Below are 21,613 nucleotides of genomic sequence, written 5' to 3' on the forward strand. Positions count from 1 at the left end.
AGGTAGAGCTGGGTTCTGGTCTTTGCCCATCAGCTGTGTGACCCTGGGTAAGCCTTTCAACATTCTGGGCTCTGGTGTGCTCCTCTGTTGAGTAAGGGATTGGATGGATATGCTGTGACCACCCTGCTGGTTCCTACTGGGTCAGACTCTGTGGGAAAAGAAATACAAGATGTTGACACATGGGCCAGTGTGTTGGAGAGAGAGTATTTTTCTTGGTAGGGGACTTTTTTTTTTTAATTATTATTATTTTTTAAAAAGTAAATTTATTTATTGCTGCGCTGGGTCCTCGGTGCTGTGCATGGGCTTTCTCTAGTTGCAGCGAGCAGGGGATACTCCTTCATTGTGATGTGTGGGCTTCTTATTGCGGTGGCTTCTCTTGTTGTGGAGCACGGGCTGTAGGCACGCAGCCTTCAGTAGTTGTGGCACGTGGGCTCAGTAGTTGTGGCTCATGGGCTCTAGAGTGCAGGCTCAGTAGTTGTGGCGCACGGGCTTAGTTGCTCTGCGGCATGTGGGATCTTCCCGGACCAGGGCTCGAACTCGTGTCCCCTCCACCGGCAGGTGGATTCTTAACCACTGTGCCACCAGGGAAGCCCTGTAGGGGGACGTTTAAAATGAACTATCTAGAGGTTGAAGGAACTACAGTCCATCAGTCCATAAAGAATAAGAATACAGAAGTTAAAAAGAAATGATTGGGAGTTTCTTGTACTCATTCAGAGCAGCAATGCTGTACTCACCCCAATTCCCGGTTATTGAAACCCAACCAGGAAAGGGACTTCCTTAGGCAAGGACTAGCCTTTGTTTGACACATTGCATTTGCTCTACTGTTGGTAGGTAGGTTTCTGCCATTTTATACATTCTAGTAGGAATGGGTGGTGGTTGGAGCTGGGCTGAGCAGTGCATCTACATATTAGAAGCATATTTCTTATCTATTAGAAACTGCCACTGTTGGAGGAAAGAAACAAAGTGTGCTGCCTTAAAAGATTCATCAGTGTTGAGCTGATTCAAACAGCTGGAGACTTGGGGGAGAAATTGGAGCTTAGTAAATGATTTCTTGCTGGTGCTGTTGTATTCCATTTCTCTCTGTTCATTTATGGAGAGAATGATGAATGTATCAAAGGGGTGGCGAAGTATATAAAGACCAGTGTTCCTTAAATCTCAGTAATTTATGGACCTCTTTATTTAAAGGAAAAATTTCTCCGAAATTCCCAGTACTAACATAAATATTTTTATTATGAAGTAGCTTAAATATGCCTGAACATAAAACTAGGTATAAACTCCTTATGCTTCTAGCTCTTATATAACTATAAAACAATGACAAATTTATAGAGTAAATTCAAGCAAAACCAATAACATTCAAATTAACATCAATTTATCACGACAGATATTCTTTTGGACTAAAATTAAACCTCTCCTTGGAAATGTGATCATGGTTCTGACAGCCAAAGTCCCAGTTCACTTCTCCTTCTATTTCCCTATATTCAAACCTTCCTTCATATAAAGCACCTTCATTTGGCCAGAATGTATGATTTTGGTTTTAATTTAGCTTCATTTATTTTTCTTCCTTGTCCTTGATGATTAAATTCATATTACTGGGTGCCATGATGATTAGAAACATAAAAGCAAACCCACTTTTGATCAAGCCAGAAGTTGGGACTTGGTACCTCGTTGCATTGGGGTGGGTAGTGGAGGAAAGAGTAGGGTCATTGGTACTTGCTTTACTGGGTTTCAGATTTGGGTGAGAGTGAATGGTGTCATTCAGCAAAATGTGGAAACAAAGGAGAAAAAGTAGGTTTTGAGAGAAGATGATTAGTTTGAGACGCAGGTTTCTAGCAGTGTGGTGGACTGGATACTCAAATGCACTTCCTCACTAAAGCATTGTAATCTGGATAAAATATTTTTTAATGCACTTTTGGGATCACAGGAACTAAGACATCTCCAAAGTGTCAACCACGAATTAGTAAGGTAAAACCCAAGCTGGTAGCTTTCTGTGTAAACAAACACAGAAGACAGGTTGCCTTCACCAGTGTGGTTGGAGACTAAGCCTTGGGCGAGTGGCCATGTTAGAAGAGCCTGCATTCCATTAGGACCTGTAAAAGAAGCTAAAGTAGCCCAGATAGTGCCCATTGGCTTTTGGCAGAAGCTAATGCAAATCCTTTTTGGAGGAAGGCATGCCTACTTTAGACCTTAGGATTCTCCTAAGATCAACCAAATAAGAGTTCAGGATCAAAGATTTCTAACCCTACTAGAAAATGAGCCATCAGGAGTGAGGGTCATCAGAAACAAACAAAGAACAATAGGCTTAACCCTGAGGACTTTAGATATTAAAATTATCTGATACAGAATATAAAATAACCATTTTGAAATGCTTTAAGAAGTAAAATATATAATCACAAATAAGTGCAGAGAGCATGAGATAAAAATTGACCAAGCTTGGGGAAAGGCGGTGGGGGAAGGATAAATTGGGAGTATGGGATGCACATTACCATTTATGAAATGGATAAACAACAAGGATTTACTGGATAGCACAGGGAAATATATTCAGTGTCTCGTAGTAAACAATAATGGAAAAGAAGTGAAAAAAAGAATATAGATATATACATATATATGTATAACTGAATCACTTTGCTGTATACCTGAAATTAACACAACATTGTAAATCAACTATACTTCAATTTAAAAAAAAAAAAAAAAAAAAAAAACAAAACGGAGACTTCCCTTGTGGTCCAGTGGCTAAGACTCCACATTCCCAATGCAGGGGGCCTGGGTTCCATCCCTGGTCAGGGAACTAGATCCCACATGCCACAACTAAAGTTCCCGCATGCTGCAGTGAAGATCCTGTGTGCCGCAACTAAGACCCAGTGTGGCCAAATAAATAAATATTTTTTAAAAAATGACCAGGCATATTATTCAGCCATAAAAAGGAAGGAAATTCTTCCCTTTGTGACAACATGGATGGACCTTGAAGGCATTGTGCTAAGTGAAGTAAGTCAAAGACCAACACTGTATGATCTCACTGGTATGTGGAATCTAAAAAAACCCCAGACGCATAGAAACAGAACAGATTAATTGTTGCCAGAGGTGGGGGATGGAGGAAATGGATGAAGGTAGTCAAGATACAAACTTCCAGTTACAAGAAAAATAAGTTCTGGGTAGATAATGTACAGCATGGTGACTATAATTAATAAAACTGTATTGTATATTTGAAAGTTGCTAAGAGAGTAAATAGTCAAAGTTCTCATCGTAAGGAAAGAACTGAAACTGTGTGAGGTAACTGATGTTAATTAAACTTACTGTGGTAATCATTTTGCAATGTATACATAGATCAAATTATGTTGTACACTTTAATACAATGTTGTATGTCAATTATATCTCAATAAAGGGTGTGTGTGTACAAGGGCAACATAAATCTAAGTGTTTTGTTGTTACTGGAAAAAAATTAACCAGGCAGATTTGGGAAAAAAAGCAAGAACAAAACCTAAGGGAAAAAATTATAACTGTTGACATAAAAACTCAATAAATTAGATTAGGAACAGCTGAAGAAGCAATTCATAAACTAGAAAAAAAGATTTGAAGAAAATAACCAGAATGTAACATAGAAATAAAAAGAAAAACATGAAGGTGTATTTGAAGACTATGAAGCCTATGATGAGATCTGTTCAGAGTCCCAGAAAGATGATAGAGAAAATAGAGGGAAGTAATATTTGAGACTCTAGTGTACAAATAATTTCCAGAGAGAGTTCATAAAGAACATAAATGACCGGTGTTCCTTAAATCTGAGTAATTTATGGACAAGATAAGGGGGGAAGCACAGCATATACCAATGGGATAAACAAACAAATCCACATCTAGACACAGGAAAACTTAAATCCACCAAAATAAGAAAGATGATTTTAAGAATACCCAGAAAAGAAAGAGAGATTGTTAATCAAGGGAATAATAGACTGACAGCTGACTTCTCAGCAATAATGGAAGCTGGAAAAATATTTTCAAAATGCTAAAAGAAATTACTATTGGTTGTATATCAGCAAAACTGTCATTCAAGAAAAAGGCAAAATATGCTTTCCAAAAAAATTAAACCTTACCACAGCCGACCTTTACTAAGAAACTTCGTAAAGGATGTGCTTCATGGAGAAGAAAGTGATTCCAGAAGGAAAGTCTGAAATGCGAAAAGGAATGATAAAGAAATTGGTAAACTTGTAGATAAATCTCATTAAAATTAAATTTAGTTCCTCAGTCATATTAGCCAAATTTCAAGGCACATGTGGATAGTGACTACTCTATTGAACAAGACAAATATGGCACATTTCCATCATCGAAGAAAGTTCTGTTGGATAGCTCTGTTGTGGAATAATGGAAGGGAAATACACTAAGATAATCTCTGCGGTTCATTGATTTAAGTTGCCACTGTTTATAAGAGCCACCATTATACTATGTGTATAAGATTTTGAGAAAAACATCGCCAAAATTTTTTAAGGGCTTCCCTGGTGGCGCAGTGGTTGAGAATCCGCCTGCCGATGCAGGAGACACCGGTTCGTGCCCTGGTCCGGGAAGATCCCACATGCCGCGGAGCAACTAAGCCCGTGAGCCATGGCCACTGGGCCTGCGCGTCCGGAGCCTGTGCTCCTCAGCGGGAGAGGCCACAACAGTGAGAGGCCTGCATACCGCAAAAAAAAAAAATTTTTTTAAGATGCTGTTTTTGTAAGGCACATCTCCATATTACCTGTGTGAAAATGGAAGAAATGTGCCTCTTAGAATGGATGCAATATGGAGTTAGAGCATGAATGAACCAGGAATTGAGATCCAAGTAGGTTGGACATAGAACAGTCAAGAGAGAGAAAGCATGGTGTGTGCTTGGCATAGAGCGTGTCTCAATAAATGTTTGATGAATGAATGGGTGATGTATCGGATGGGCGTCTTCAGACTGTCCTGGTAGCTGGACTTGGCATCATGGTCGAAGTCACCCAGAAAGTTTGTATGAAGTGTGAGGAGAGTCAGGATGAAGCCTTGGTGAACAACACCATTTGATATTCTAGTGGTCACATAGAAAGGAGCCTAAGAAGGAGCCCAAGAAAGAACTTTCAGAGAGGTGGGGAAGAACCAGAGAGAACTCAGGCCACCTGAGAACAAAGGGTGAGGAGGTGAGATGCTGTAAGGACTCTGTTAAGATAAGGCATCTGTATTCCTGAATAAGCATCAGCCTGCCCTATATGATGGGAGAAGCACTGAGAATCACAAGGGCATCAGTGATTATTTCCTCCAGAGCATCTGAGAAGCCTTCAAGAAGGAGGTGATATTTGGGCTGGGCCTCAAAGGACAAGTAATTGGCACATCAGAGTAGTAGGGTGAGACGGTCTAGGCAGGTGGAGTAACACTAACAACAGCATGAAATTGTGAGAAGGTGTGAAGCCCTTGGCAGTAACTTCTCATGAGGCCGACTTCACTGTGTCCAGCTTTTTTCTAGGTAAAGGGCTAATGTTGGTGAAGGAGCATGTGTTCCCTAAGATGAGAAGCATACTTCTACTGATCTTAAGTTGGAATGGAAGGCAGTTAAAATAACTGCGTACCTGTCCAGATGCCTCCCTAATGCTCTGAGTAGACCACACTTTATATATGATTTTTCCAACATTATCTCAGGTTATCCAGTTTATTACTGAATTTTTGGATTTAAGTTCTGTATCAATGCCTATGGTATATTATTAAGATGATTAATCATATGCCATCCTTAGACTACAGAGTGGGAAACAGATTTAGCTTGCTAAAGTTCACCAGATCAGAGTGCTAAGAAAATATGCAGCAGATAAGACTTGGGCAAAAATCCCAGATTCTTGATTTAAAAGCTGTGTAACATCAGTCAAGTTATTTGACCGCTTCATGCTTCAAGTTTCCCCATTTTAAAATAGGCATAATAATAGTTCCTACTTCAGGATGGATGTGAAGATTAATAGAAAGCACTTAGCAAAAGAGTTATTCATTATTATAATAAAAACATTCCAGTACTTTTTTTCAATAAGGAAATACACTGTATCAGTGGTTCCCAGCTGTGGGAATGGTGTTCATCAGCATCATTTGGGGCCAGTTAGAAAAATAAAGATTCGTGAACACTACCCCAGACCTAGTACATCAGAGCACCTGGGCTTTGGACTTTATATTTTTCGGTAGGAACTCCAGGTTTAGGAACCCTTACTCTTGGGCTGAGTAGCATTTTGGTCATTTTTTTTACCTGCATATTTACATTCTTCTTTGCTCTACAGTATTTTGAACATTGGCTCTTGGTATTTGTTGAGTATGTGAGCTTTCAGGTTTTTAATCCAAGAGATCATTGTGTGACTGTTCACTCCTGTACCTTCCTTTCTCTTTCTCCTCCTTTCCTCATCTACCTCCCCATCATCCCATATTGAATTTTTAGACAGTTGGGTTGACTTATCTCCTGGACAGCCTAGTTCTCAGCACCTCCCCCCCAATCTCTTTTAAATAGATTTTTTAAAGAAACTTTGTAAAGGCAGACATTTGGCATGTTAAAATTGAACTTCAGGTTACACTAAAATTAATAATTCAACTTTTTTTATCCTTTGAAAAAAATGACTACAGGAAATGCTTCTAAAATAACTTATATTCCCCCTGTTAAAACTGAGGTTGTATTTGGATAGATTCCAGCATTTGTTCTTTTTCCTTGGGAGGGGGGAAAGATGTGGGAGTGTTCTCCATGCCAAAATACACAAATTTAATCCCTCAGACCTAAGAGTGCCTTTCATATGATGGCAGTTATTTGGTATATTGTAAAGTGTAGCCTGTGAGATTTAAGAAATAAAATATTTAGTGTATTTAGATCAATTAGAATATTTCTTTTAACTTTTGTGTGTGGATATTTTGGTGAAAAAAAATCATTGTATTGCAGCAGAAGTAGTCTTGCTAGTTAAATCTGTTTAGTTCATGTATTTTGCATTTCATTTGGATGAGGAAATGTCATCTTCATTAGGGCAGAAATTTTGTTCAATGCTAAACCCCCAGTGCCTAGAATAGTGCTTGACACATAGTGAGTGTTTAATAAAACTGTACGAAGTGAATGAGGTAATAATTAACCAACCCAAGCTAAAAACCACATCTACCACTTCTCACCGAGAAATTTCCTCAAGGGCTTGTGAAGGTCACAATACCTGAAATTTGTCTGTTATTCAGGTTAGAGGCTGCCTGCATGTTCCCATGGCCCCTGTGCCTCTCACAAATCACACTGAGTCCCTTCACTTAGGTCCTTGCAGGAAGGGACTGGGTCTCTTGTTCATGGTTGTATCCACAGTGCTGTATCTGGCACCTTTGTAGTTTCTTAAGTAAATATTTGTTGAATGAGTACATAAAGCTTAAAAAATTTCTGTAATGTGTTTATATTTGGTTTCATTGGTTGACAATCCCATGAAGCTGGCTGTTTTACAAATGATGGAACTAAGGTTAAAGAGTGTAAATTAGTTATTCCAGAAAGCCTTGGATCATAAGTAGCAGAGCTGGGACCACGACCTCTATGTCTGCTGATTTCTTTGCCCCTTGTTCTTTCCGGAACAGCCAATCTAAGATTTTTTAAAATCAAATTTCCAGTGCCATGAGAGGAATGTTCTCTGACATATTCTTGCCTGATCATTTTGAGAGAGAAATTTCAGAAGTATTGAATTGGCTTGGCTGATATTTCTGGAATCAGGCTCAAGAAGGAGAAGCTTTCTCTTTGATGTTAAAATAGGGAAAAAAAAATGCTGGCCATCCGTTTAAGATTCTAGGATGATGGCAGGGTCTGGGGGTACGTTTTGCCAAAGGCATTCACTGAAGCTAAAGAACCAAACAACACATAGCCAAAGTTCCAAGTAAGAAAGGATTTCAAAATCAGTGCATCCGGGGCTTCCCTGGTGGTGCAGTGGTTGAGAGTCCGCCTGCCGATGCAGGGGACACGGGTTCGTGCCCCGGTCAGGGAAGATCCCACATGCCGCGGAGCGGCTGGGCCCGTGAGCCATGGCCGCTGAGCCTGCGCGTCCGGAGCCTGTGCTCCGCAACGGGAGAGGCCACAACAGTGAGAGGCCCGCGTACCGCAAAAAAAAAAAAAAAAAAAAAAAAATCAATGCATCCAATCTAATTCTAATTTGTTTAGTCTCTGTTGAGAAAGATAATTTGTTGACTTCAGCAAGATTATGGCCAAATTGATTGGCAGGTCAGAGTTTATTCTACCAGACTGCTAAATTTAAACTTACTGCCATTACCTTACAAATGACTTCAAAGAGTTTCTTGAACAATACTCACCACCAAGCTTTGATTTCATTGTGAAATAGCAACAAGAATCTGATTTCTTTTGCCATCTGTGGACATTAACCTTTAGCATCCTATCTGAGGCACAGAAAAGAATGAATAAACTGTCGATCTTGTCTTTCCTTCAGGATCCAGCCGTGGGAATAGATGGTGGGGACTTTAGGAGCAGTTTGGGGCGGAAAAAATTCTTGTTTTCTTTTTCGAGGGTGCCTGACTCCTGAGATGAGGCGGGACGGAGCCATTGTATTGGTCCCGGCACTCACAAAGGGAGCTCACGTCATCCCTGGATGTGGCTTTTTAATTAGTGGCTTCACAGTTCCTGCCTTTGTGGCCCTGCTGCACGGTAGGCAAGGGGTGACGGAGGGAACTCAGTGAATGCTTTTCAGGGAGTGTTTCTGAGTTTGTCACTGCCATCTGTCCTCTCTTCTCCCTTGCTCTTCAGGCTGTTCACATTTTGTGGGACTCGTAGGTTTCTGACTGGTGTGGCATGGACGCTGTAGGTAAACACTGAGAAAGAAGTGGAGGTGAGCAGTGTTCCTGTACATCACTTAGAGGAAGGGAGAAGAGTCCTGCTCATCCCCAAGCTTGTAGCAGGCGTAAGATAAGAAGCATTATTATTTTTTTAAAAAAGCATTATTTAAAAAAAAAAATAAATTTACTTATTTAATTTATTTATTTTTGTCTGCGTTGGGTCTTCGTTGCTGCACATGGGCTTTCTCTAGTTGCCACAAGCGGGGGCTACTCTTCCCTGCGGTGCGCAGGGTTCCCATTCCAGTGGCGTCCCCCGTTGTGAACACGGGCCCTAGGTGCGCGGGCTTCAGTAGTTGTGGCACACGGGCTGTAGAGCACAGACTCGGTAGTTGTGGTGCCTGGGCTTCGTTGCTCCGCGGCATGTGGGATCTTCCAGGACCAGGGCTTGAACCCGTGTCCCCTGCGTTGGCAGGCGGATTCTTAACCACTGTGCCACCAGGGAAGCCCCCTAGGATTATTTTATTTTAGTGTTTAGTGACTCTCTTCTTTTCTTTTCCTTTCTTTCCTTTTTTCTTTTCTTTTCTTTTTCCTCCCTCCCTTTCTTTTTTTTTTTAACAATGTTTTATTGAAGTATAACTGACCTATAAAACTGTTAGTTCCAGGTACACAACATAGTGATTCACTGTTTCTGTACTTTACAAAATGATCCCACTCTGTTTCTTAATTTTTGAAATCAGTAATATCTCTCCCCTAAAATTTGAGTTGTTTTGGAAGGAAGAGGCTCAGACTTGATGCCTGGTCATTTAGTAGATCATTTACTTCCAACACTGGGGTGAGCATGCATCCCTCCTCTCTCTTAGAGGTGGCTCACAGGTGCCAGTGTCATTTTCTCTTATTGAAAACCTCTTGTCCTGCTTTGAACAGTGGGACTGTGCTGTCATCAGCAGGGCAAGTACTAGGACCAAAAAGCTTTCAGCGTGACAGGCGGTTTCTGTTCAAGACACCTGCTGCCCAAGCACACTGCAACCATTGTTTCTCCGACGGAACGGGCTCTGGGCAGAGCCTCGTCTATTTTAGGCAGCTTTTGAGTCTCTGGTTTTTTTCCTGCATGCATTTCATTTTTGATGGAATAAATTTCTGTCTCATTCTACTGGTTTTGCTGATTATGAATTTAACATGTGCTGGTGGTTCATACGAACTTGTATTTCGAGGAGTGCATGCTGAGATGTTGTAGTGGCGGAAAGAGCACTTGGTCACAGTGGAGCCACGCGATCTAGACTCTCATTCCTGCCCCACCAGCTGTGTGGCCTTGGGAGAGACATTTGACCTCTCTGGGTGACAGTGTCCTCATTTGTAAACTGAGGAGGTTGGCTTCTTAGAATGATGGACTGCCAAGTACCCTAGTGTTAAGATTCAACCATTGTGTTTTGTGTTTTCTGAGATGCTAGGAGTATCAGAAATGGGGTGTGGCAGTGTTCATTAAGGGTTCTGCCCCTGTGAAATCATAAGTAACACCAGGAGGCACTCTTTTTAATTAAGTGACAATTGTATGGCATGGCTAGTGTTAGAGAAGTTTGGATGCACTAGTTAAGGGAGAGGAATAACTCTGGGTCTTCTTGTTTCTTTGTGACAAGTTTGCAAAATAACAAGATTTCTTGTTACTGGAAAAGTAGTCGTTCAGCCCTGGGAGTGTTATTGGACACTCGGGTTTTGAAATTCTAAATGAAGAATTACAGAGTTCAGATAAATGAAGACTTTTAAATTTTAGCTCTTATTGTTCAGATAAGAGGAAACCCACAGATCAGGCTAATATAGTATATCGATACCCATTTCTGATTTGCATTCCCATACTGTTTAATAAGAAAAACCTTATTTAAAAATATTCTCATTCTACAAACAATATGTATTAATTGTAGAAAACTCGGAAAATACTGAGATGTAAACACAAATATTTCTAATTCCATGACCAAGAAATAGCTATTATTGTTCATAATTTGGAGTCTTTAGATTGTATACACTCAGTTTATAGAACAAAACTGGGATGATACCACAGGTACATAACTTGATATCTGCTTTTTTCCTGCCATGTTCCTTTCAAAATGATTTTTGTGACAGAGGTTCATATGAAGGTGGAGATTAATGTAATATTATGCTTGGCACACTGGTGACGGGGTCTGCTTTGACTTAACAGAAATAGAATTGTGGACCTAGTGTCTGAAAATAACGTATGTCTCATTCCCTCTTGAACAGGCTTTCAATATTTGGCATATATTGATGTTGTCATAACTATTGCTATAATTAACAAAGACTTCTTAAACTATTCTTAACTGTTCACTAATTGCTTTTATAGGATTCCCTCATTTGAGTTTTCTGTTTCTAAATTGCTAGCTGCAATATCAGTGAGCCTAAGTTATTTTAACAGTTTTTCTGAATGCCTTGATTCTTCAAGCTGAAGCATAGTAGCTAGTGTGGGCCAGGCCACAGGTTTGGCAGGAAGTAGGATAGTTAAGTGATTCCTTTTGCCTGAATATATTATACATTTGATAATATTTATGATTCACTTGAATATTGGTTTTCATATATCGTTTTCCCCTATTAGGAAATGAAGGATGATTAGTTTCCCCTTTGGATTATTTAGCCTATAAAATTTTCTGTTACACCATTCACTTTGCCTTGAAAATACATTCTAAATCCTGAACCACGTTGGAATTTTTTATGACCTTTCCCTTATGTGTCTTTTGGTAGTGCCCTTTGAAGTCCTGAAATGTTTTTGTATTTGATTGAGATTAAATCTGGGTTTCATTTGACTTTTTAAAACATATTGAGCAAGTTAATTTTCTGTTCGGGTTCCTAAGGGGAATGATTTCAGCCCTCTGTGTCCCAAGAATCCAGACTGAGCCTTGCCAGAACATTCCTGTGGTTTTCCACAGGGCACATGAGTGTGTTCATGAAATTTTAGTTGTAGCTCGTGTTTTCTGTGGTTAATTAAAACATCTGGCTTTTAAATTTTCCGCAAACAGAGCATAAGTGTTTGGACAGACGTTTTCAGTAATGATTAAATACTTCAGTCCTCCCCTCAGAATAGCCCAAACTTGTCTTTAGGACACCTTATAAACTGTTGTCTCTGTTCATTAATGATTTTAAACGTTTGGAAGATGCTGGGGATTAGCCTGCCAAGCATACACTCCTGAGAGAGAGAGTTTGTGACTGTGAATTGCTCTAATGGCTTCCGGCCTTCGCCCCTCCAGGTCGGAGCTGCCGTGGGGTGAGCAGCTGCTGTCTGTAGCCGAGCATGCTGTGGTCGGCTCTGCCCAGCCGTGGAACAGAAACATTTGCTGGATGGAAAATCCATAAAAGAAAGCTCCTGTGAAAGCCTGAGACAGACGATAACTTAAGCAAAATCAGGTTGGTATAAGATAAGAGAGGCTGGGTAAAATGGACTGGGTCAGATGGGGAAGGTGGTGTTCATTCCATGGAGTGTTTTTGAGACAGTCCCAAATAATCATTCCCAGTTATTTGAGAGATTCCTAGCATTGTACAGATGGCAGGTATAGCCTGACACACTTCTGTGTACAGTGTATTGTGGTCTTCCTTTCTTTCTCTTCCTTGTTCCTCTCCTCTGTCCCATCCTCTGTCTCAGAAAAGCGAGGAGTATCTTAAGCTTAAGCAAACGTATAGGAAGCCACAGCCAGAGGTCACCCATAATCACTCCATGATCTTGGCTTTATTTTGGAGAGAAAGCCATGTCCTCGAGAAAGCCTGGACTTGTACTTTCAGAGACTTGCCCTCATTTGTGTTTCCACGCTAAGAAGGGTAGATTGTGAAGACTTGCCCAATTTTTGAGGGGGAGGGGCTCTTCTGTGTGTGATCCTTCAGTTTGCTTGGCAAGTTTTTACTTACTTTTATCTCCCACCCAAACAAAAGCTAGCAACACATTCCTTTTCAGCAGTGTGTGCACTTGGCATTAAGATACATAGGATGGAGGAGAAGAAATGTCCTGAAAATAATTGGAATGTGATGAAATGCCACATAGCCTCACTGTGGACCAGGAGAAGGAAACTGCATAAACAACCTCACATGTGGCAGTAAGGTGGGAAAGAATTCATTCTGAGAAAGAATATCATACAGGGAGAGGCACTGCAAACACTTTCTGTTGAATATTCAGTGGTTAACTCAGCATTACACTTAATAAGCACTGGATAAGTACTCAGCAAAAGGGAGGGAGTCGGCGGTCCTGAGAGCCTGTGAAGTAGTGAACGTCTCTTGGCTTTGCCCACCCAGCATCCCTTTCCTCCTCCTTTCAGTAAATCACCCAGATTTCCCCTGGGCTGCCAGTCACCCTTGCTTTGTTCTCAGCCCGTGTTGTTAGAGGAGGTGACTCCATTGCCTCTTTCATGGGCATGTGACATCACCTTGGCTAGTTAGGGTCACAAGGGTCTGTTATGGAGGTATGGAGTTATGAAACTGTTGCAAAGAGGTTTTTCCTTTCTGTGGGTTTGTTAAGCCGGAGCTGCTAGTGACCCTCTTTTCTACCATGTAGGGAGAACCTTTCTGAGAATGAAGTCAACACAGAGGAACTCAGAGCAGGGAGATGGAGGAAAAGGAATGGGGATGAGGGGGACACATGGACATATACACCCACCCTACACCCACAACTTATGACCCTGGATTCAGCAGCGCCTAAAGCCAGCAACTCCAGTTTCACTCTCCCGGCAGGTTAGCTAGTTAGTTTGAATTAGGTGTCCATCGCTTACATCTAAAAACATCCTTCGAGGTAGGAGGTCTTAGCATGAAATGACTGTGGCATAGTCCCTGTCCTCAGGGGCTTCGCAGTGATAAGCCAGATCAGTATTAGGTTAGCTGACCCACAGTGTGAAAAATGTATCACTAGAGGTAAGAACTAAGTTCTGTGGGAGTAGAAGAGATGGGGAATTATGCATTCTGCTGGCTTGGGGAGAGACCAGCACAGAGAGCTGTTATTTAACAAAGGAGAAACAGGAACATTTTTAGAACTGTATGTAATTCAATTACTTGCCTTTTGAGTCTGAAAGAAAGGGAGGCTTTCCAGAGCGTATAGTTAATTGCAGATAAGGAAGATAATTTCACAGCTTTGCCAGCAGTAGAGTCTTGGTATTTACTGTACACACAATTGTTTCGGGAGCAGCCAAATGAGAGGTTATCAAAAAGTTGTCCAGAGTTTATTTGAACACCACAGGGGAACAGCTGCTCTTCTCACCAAAACGTCAATTGGCTTTTTGGTGTCAGCAGAATTCCGAGTGCCTCATGAACTTTAAAGATTTGTTTCTTCTTCTCAGTGTTAGGCTTTGTGATTATTATTTTATTTTTTATAATTGACCTTGTTTGACTTTTAAAAAATTAATAGTCTTTATTTTGGGGAAGCAGTTTTAGGTTACAGAAAAATTGAGCAGAAAGTAGAGTTTCCATACCCATAGCCCTGAGTTTTCTCATAGTATTATTAACGTCTTGCATTAGTGTGATGTATTTGTTAGTTGATTAGCCAATATTGAGTTATTATTATGAACTAAAGTCCATAGTCTACATTAGAGTTCACTGTTTGTGTTGTACACTGTGGGCTTTGACAACCTGCCTTTTGAACCAGCCTTTCGATAGGGATCATGTTGAATCGCCAGGTCAATTTGAGAAATATTGCTGTCTTACCAATGTTAAGAATTCTGATCCGTGAACATGGGGTGTGTTTCCATTGATTTAGGTCTTTTAAAATTTCTTTCAACCGTGTTTTCATTTTTTTAAAAACATCTTTATTGGAGTATAATTGCTTTACAGTGGTGTGTTAGTTTCTGCTTTATAACAATAGTTTCTGCTTTATAACAAAGTGAATAAGTTATACATATACATATGTCCCCATATCTCTTCCCTCTTGCCTCTCCCTCCCTATCCCACCCCTCTAGGTGGTCACAAAGCACCGAGTTGATCTCCCTGTGCTATGCGGCTGCTTCCCACTAGCTAGCTATTTTACGTTTGGTATTGTATATATGTCCATGCTACTCTCTCACTTTGTCCCGGTTCTCAGGGAACACAGCTTACACCTCCTTGTTACATTTACTGCAATGTATTATTTTTTTTCTTTTTGATGACTGTATAAATGGAATCATTTTTAAAATTTCACTTTCAGAGTGTATATACATTGTTAGTGTATAGAAATGCAATTGTTTTTTGTATATTGTTCTTGTTTTCTTCTACCTTGTTGAACTTGTTTATCAGTACTAATAGTTTTTTAATTGTGTATATGACTTCTTTAGGATTGTCTATATACCAGATTATGCAATCTGTGAATAGAGATAGTTTTATTTCTTGTCCAATATGGATGTTAGTGTCATTTTACAGTGATTTGAAAACTGTACTGTGACATGAGAACTACAAAGTAACATGTTATGGAGATTCTAATGAAATCATCCTATTCTGTAGCTTTATGAAAAGGACAAAGGATGGTATTTATGAAATTTATCCCCTTGTAATTGAGCTAGTAACTCAGTGAGCTTCTTAGCCATTCCTTTATCTTCTTTGGGGAAATATCTATTTGAATCCTTTGCATATTTTTATATTGGATTATTTGTCTATAAGTCCCTTTTTGGATATGTGATTTGCACATATTTTTTCCCAGTCTCTGGCTTGTCATTTTGCTTTCTTTTTTTTTCTGACTTTTTTTTTTTGTGGTACGTGGGCCTCTCCCGCTGCGGAGCACAGGCTCCGGACGCGCAGGCTCAGCGGCCATGGCTCACGGGCCCAACCGCTCCGCGGCATGTGGGATCTTCCCAGACCAGGGCACGAACCGTGTCCCCTGCATCGGCAGGCGGACTCCCAACCATTGCGCCACCAGGGAAGCCCTCTTTTTGCTTTCTTAATGGTATTTTTGAAGCTCAAACATTTAAAATTGTGATGAAGTTCAATTTATCATTTTTTTCTTCTGAAGCTTATGATTTTGATGTTTCTAAATACTCTTTGCCTAACCAAAAGTTGCTAAGATTTTCTCATATGTTTCTTTCAAAACTTTTGTTGTTTTAACCCTTACATTTAGGTATATGATCCATTTTGAGTTAAGTTTTGTGTATGGTGTAAGGTTCAGGTATATGTTCAATTTCTTTTTTCTCTTCTCCTCTCCTCTTCTCTTCTCCTCTTCTTTCTCTCTCTCTTTTTCCCATATGGATATCCAGTTGTTCCAGCACTATTTGCTGAAAAGATTATCCTTTACCTATTGATTTATTTTGGCACCTTTGTAGAAATTTATTTATTTAAAAAAATAATTAGTTTAATTTGTGTTTGGCTGCGCACTGGTTTTCTCTAGTTGCGGCGAGTGGGGTCTACTCTTCATGGTGATGCGCGGGCTTCTGAGTGCGGTGGCTTCTCTTGTTGCAGAGCGCGGGCTCTAGGTGCGCGGGCTTCAGTAGTTGTGGCATATGGGCTCAGCAGTTGTGGCTCACAGGCTCTATAGCGCAGGCTCAGTAGCTGTGGCGCACGGACTTAGTTTCTCCACAGCATGTGAGATCTTCCCGAACCAGGCCTCGAACCTGTGTTCTCTGCATTGGCCGGCAGATTCTTAACCACTGCGCCACCAGGGAAGTCCCTGTAGAAATTTAATTGACCATAAATGAAAGAGGGTTTTTTTTTGGGGGGGGGCACTCTCTTCCTTATGCCAGTACCACACTTCACTTAAGTTTTTGCAATGCAATGCAATTTTTCTGTGAAAAATTCAAATGGACCTAAGCTGCAGTATAGCTCCCTTTTTTTAACTTTTTTTTTTTTTTTTCCGGTATGCGGGCCTCTCACTGTTGTGGCCTCTCCCGTTGCGGGGCACAGGCTCCAGACGCGTAGGTCCCGCGGCCAAGGCCCACGGGCCCAGCCGCTCCGTGGCATGTGGGACCCTCCCGGACCGGGCACGAACCCGCGTCCCCTGCATTGGCAGGCGGACTCTCAACCGCTGCGCCACCAGGGAAGCCCTAGCTCCCTTTTTAAAAAAAAAACAAAACTATTGTACCTTTGCTACTTTTCATCTCCGTTCCTGTTTGAGTCACTCTGTTAAAAGTATTAGTCTCTGGTTATTTCTCTTTGGGATAACAGTGAAAATCTGAAGTTGTAGGAGAGAATGCAAATCAGTCTAAATGCATTTTCTAGATTATTTAATTTCCAAAAAATTCTTTGTTTTTCATAAAAGAGGTAAGCATTTTTATGCCCATTATCCATTTGTATAAAACATACTAAATTAAATATTTTTATTACCTCTGTCTTAATCATTACCAATAATTACTGACTGAAAGATTTATACATTTGGTATATTATTTCAAGAATTTCAAGTATTTTCATTAATGGTTATATGAATTGGGTCTTCTATACAGAAAAAGGTAAATTTCACAAAACAATTATTTTACCAGATGGAAACTCTATGAATTGAAATGTCTTGGGTTTTGGGGTTATAGTATGGTTTTATGTTTTCTGAAAATTGGACATTTTTTGTAATATAATTAAAATGCTAGCTACATTTTTATATCTACCTGTGCTATTTTTGCCTTTGTGTTGGTATGGTTCTCAGTAGACTGCTGTGGAGATATTAAAATTAATTATATTAGAAACAGGAAAACTGCAAATTTATATCTCTTCTTTAGTTATAACTGTGAAAATTGTGAATGCATAGAGGTTAAAAAGGAAAAAAAAATCAGTGCTTTATTATGCTGTTTGGATTACAGTTGGCCTTTTTTTTGTTTTCTAGTAAAGTTACAATTTTGTTTGGGGAATGACTTTTATTTTTAATGTGAAAAAATATAAATTTAATCTTGGTGAAATGCAGAGACATTTCTCTTCTCTGGCATATAGCTAAAAGCTGACTTCTGCTATTGACTTTAATCAGATATTAAAATCACATGATTAGATTTAGAACATGTTTTCTGCCATTGCATTAGTGGGTCAAGCCATGCCTCCCTGTTCCCGGAGGGCTCAGTTCTCCAGGATGGCTTATCTGCTTCCTGCTTTCTTGTAATCTTCTCATTTCCACCTGGGTAGAGCTGACGTGTTTTCTTACCTGACCCCTTTGCTTTCCTTGCGGTCCTCTGGCTGATAATGTCACTTCATAAAAATGCACCCATGGGCAACATGGAATTACTCTTTTTATTTTCATTTAAAAGAAAAAACAGTAGGTAAGCTTTCATTTATTTCTCTAGGACATGGGTATCATGAATTTTTTAACCCAGTCACTCCTTTCTGTCCTTTCTTTCTCTTTGGTGCCCTTTTAAAAATCTTTGTGACCTGTTTGCAGAATGATGAATGAATGACCTTATGAGGAGTGTAGTATAATGTTCTAGGAGGATACAGTCCTATTGGTCTTGTTTTTCTTAGGAACCTGAAACATACTAGGGCTGGTGGAGGATAACTTCTTAACTGCCCTTTATTCTGAATAGAGCCTTGTGTTGACTGAAGTTAGGGGTTCGGAATGGCTGAGCCATTGCAATTTGAGTTGTGGTACAGTTACATTTTGTGAAGGCTCCTGCCTATTTATAATCATTTGGTCGCAGAATCAGATCAACTTGGTCACATTCGGTGAGCCTGATGCAAGAATAAAGAGCATGTCCGGAACTTGCTTTCGTTAGGAGAAACCACATTCTTGTGTAAACCTCTAATGAGGATGTTTATGATAAATATATGTACTATATTAATAGAATTTGGAATATGACATCTTTTGACTTTTTGTTGGTCTTTATATCTTTTATGTTAAATAATCTGTGAGGTATTAGATTTCCTTTAAAAGCCTTCAAAGGTACCATACTCCAGTGACATGCAGTCAGTTTATTTTAGTGTAATTACTGATATAAGAACAAGCAGTAGTTTCTCAGTCCCATAGTGACCTATAATGAATAAAACATTTAGTTTGACTATACTGTCTGAATAAGACCTATACTATTCATGACATGATAACTTCAGAACTTCTGAAGTTTCCAAATTGATTACTATCTGCTCAGATAAGAATTCATCTTCATTTATAAACAAAAATAAGTCTTTTGGATGTTTTTACATAGACAGTATCCAAGCCAGTCATTTATTTAGAAAATGAATATTAATATCAGTCTAGCTTACATTAGGAAATTGCTCTGTGCAATTTGCTAGTGTGCCCTTTTTAAGAATGAAAAAATTAGTTTTTTCTGCGTTCTTCATGCTGCTGAGGCCCTTTGAAGACAGAATTTAGAATCTTAGTAACTCCTCCGTGCTTGGTTTCATAAGGGTGGTTTTCTTGACGACTTTAGGTTGTAAATAGTTTGAGTGCTGTGGCTCCTTTCTGGTGTCTGGTTAAAGCTTGACAGTGGCCGTGCCTGGGAAAGTAGGAGGGTAATTAGTGGCTTTACCAAAGGCTTATCTCAGAAATAGAAAGTCTGGAGTTCCAACAAAGACTTTCAGGTCCTCGATGATTCTAAAATTGGATTAAAAATGACCACTGACCTTGAGGAGGCATTCATTTATGAGTGTTAAGAGATGCTGAATTAATTTTACTTGGTTCAGTGCAATTCAGTTAAATTCCAAATGAACTTGTTAATGGTATTAACAAAGTCTACCTTGGTAGTTGCTAGAGGGAACAAAATGAAATTTCCTGGGGGAGAGAGAGCCAGAATACAAGCCCTTCTGGGAGAGGTAACATTTTATTGAGCTTGTCCAGTGTGCTAAGGGCTTAACACTTCTGATGGGTTGGGACAGGGGTGGGGAGAATCCTCACAACAATCCTATGAGAGAGACAGTATTACCTGTTTTGTAGATAAAGCAGCTCAGGAGCTGAGAGATCAAATGGTTTTATCCAAGTTTCACATCTTGGATAAATTTAATTTAAATTTGAATCTAAACTTTTTTTAGATTTAAATTTGAATCTAATTTAAATTTGAATCTAAACTTACTTTTCTCAAACTTCATGATATACCTGTGTAAATAAAAGCACAGCCTCTCAAGTGGTTGGCCTGTAGAAAACTCTGTGTGTATCTCTTTATATATCTTTCATCATTATTATAACTAATGATATAATAAAGGCCCAAAGTACTGTATGAATAGTATGCTTTGGAATTTCCAGGTAGAGAGAGGTTAATATGGATGTAGATTAATCTGGAGAAGTGGCATTTTGCTATTTTTGATAAATGAACAGGAGGTAGGAGGTTGTAAGTGGATGGGGGTTTTCAAGGCTTTTTACCTGAGGAAAATACCTAATCAGACCCTCAGAGGCAGAAATAAAAATGCATCGCATGTTTGGGAGTCTGTCCACGATCTTACAGCCAAGGTATGTGGCCCAGCCATGCACTCTGTCAGCTTGCTGTGAGTTACCTGGAGGTATCTGGTTACTGAGGGAATCAGACCCTCCCAAGCAGCTACTTAGAGAAGGAAGGAAGAAGGTCAGCCTTGGACTACCCTGACTGTCCCCCACCCTGATTCTGCCCTTGTTGTTTGGGGGGCTTCGAGCTTCTTTGCACTGCCTGCCTTGGGGGCCCCTATGGTATTTGACAGTGGGGAGGGACCAAGGCATTCAACTCTATGACGGTTTCAGGGTTTTCCCCTGGTAGTATTCGTAGGTGAGCACTGCTGTGGCGTAAATGAATGTGTCCCCTCCTCAAATTCACATGGTGAAATCCTGACCTCCCGAAGATGATTGTATGAAGAGGTGGTGACTTTGGGAGGTGCTTAAGTCGTGACGGTGGATCCCTCGTGAATGGGATTTTACTGCCTTATAAAAGAGGCTCCAGAGAGCTCCTAGCACCTTCTGCCATGTGAGGAAACAGCGAGAACGCCAGCTATGAGTCAGGAAAAGCGCCCTCACCAGAAGGTGACTGTGCTAGCACTGCGATCTTGGATGTCCAGCCTCCAGAACTGTGAGAAATAAATTTCTGTTGTTTATAAGCCACCCGGTCTCTGATATTTTTTCATAGCATCCCGAATGGACTAGGATAAATACCTAGCAGATGATAATCCCCCCTTTCCCCCACCCTGTTCCTGCAGTTTTGTCTTAAACAAAGAATATAGAAAAAAGTAAAAGGTCAGCTATGCAGAACCCTTTATGAAGCTGTGATGGCCAGCCTCCAGCTTTGATATGTGATGCTTCTAGTTTGGTTCGTAGAGTCTGTTGTCTAGAAGAGCTTGACTTGTTCTGTGATGGGTTGGTTGTCTGGCAGTTTTGTGATGCAGTTTGAGACAAAGCAGGTCTGTTTTGATACTTATATTACATGCAGAAAAGGGACTGCTGTTTGAGATTGAATTATAAAGTAGATGCCACTGGAGAGCAATTTCTCAATATAGTTTAAAATTTAAAATCACCAGCAATTTCATAAATACATTCACTTACAACTATGCCAAGATATTTATACAAGGTATATTATATTATAGCATATTTGTAAAGAATGAAAGCTCTATATGTGTGCTGATTTCGAATTACATTATTTTTATATATACATACACATATACAACTTATATATTTGTACGTATGTGCATGTGTCTATATAAAATGAAAAAGTGTTTTGCAGAATCATGTGACTACCATTCCCTTTTGTATAAATGTTTTAAAGAAGATATTGTATATATGCTGGTACATACCTTTTTTCCCCCTAGGGAGATATTACACTGAAAAACTTTTTCTTTTCCATATTATTTGAGTTTTCTAGCCATGTTCATTTATTCATTTTCTGTCCTTTTAAACAAGAATCAAGAGCTAGCTGGGCAGTGTATGATCATGACCATAATCATTCATTGTTGTTTTTTAAAAAATAAATTTATTTATTTATTTTTGGCTGCATTGAGTCTTTGTTGTTGCGCTCGGGCTTTCTCTAGTTGCGGCGAGCGGGAGCTACTCTTGTTGTGATATGCGGTC

General features: G+C 39.8%; 1 protein-coding gene across 42 annotated transcripts in view; it reads left to right on the plus strand.

Moving 5' to 3' along the window:
* Window positions 1–21,613, plus strand: part of APBB2 (amyloid beta precursor protein binding family B member 2) — a 381,324-nt gene that overhangs the window by 61,252 nt on the left and 298,459 nt on the right. For 27 of the 42 annotated variants that reach the window (XM_067036201.1, XM_067036176.1, XM_059067047.2 and 24 more), the window contains one exon: window positions 12,003–12,159. The exons of the other annotated variants lie outside the window; for them this stretch is intronic. The gene's annotated coding sequence lies outside the window, so the exon portion shown is untranslated. The remainder of the gene's footprint in view (window positions 1–12,002; window positions 12,160–21,613) is intronic. 42 annotated transcript variants of the gene reach the window in all.

The sequence above is a fragment of the Kogia breviceps genome, chromosome 6, assembly GCF_026419965.1.
Source record: "Kogia breviceps isolate mKogBre1 chromosome 6, mKogBre1 haplotype 1, whole genome shotgun sequence".
NCBI lineage: Eukaryota > Metazoa > Chordata > Mammalia > Artiodactyla > Physeteridae > Kogia > Kogia breviceps.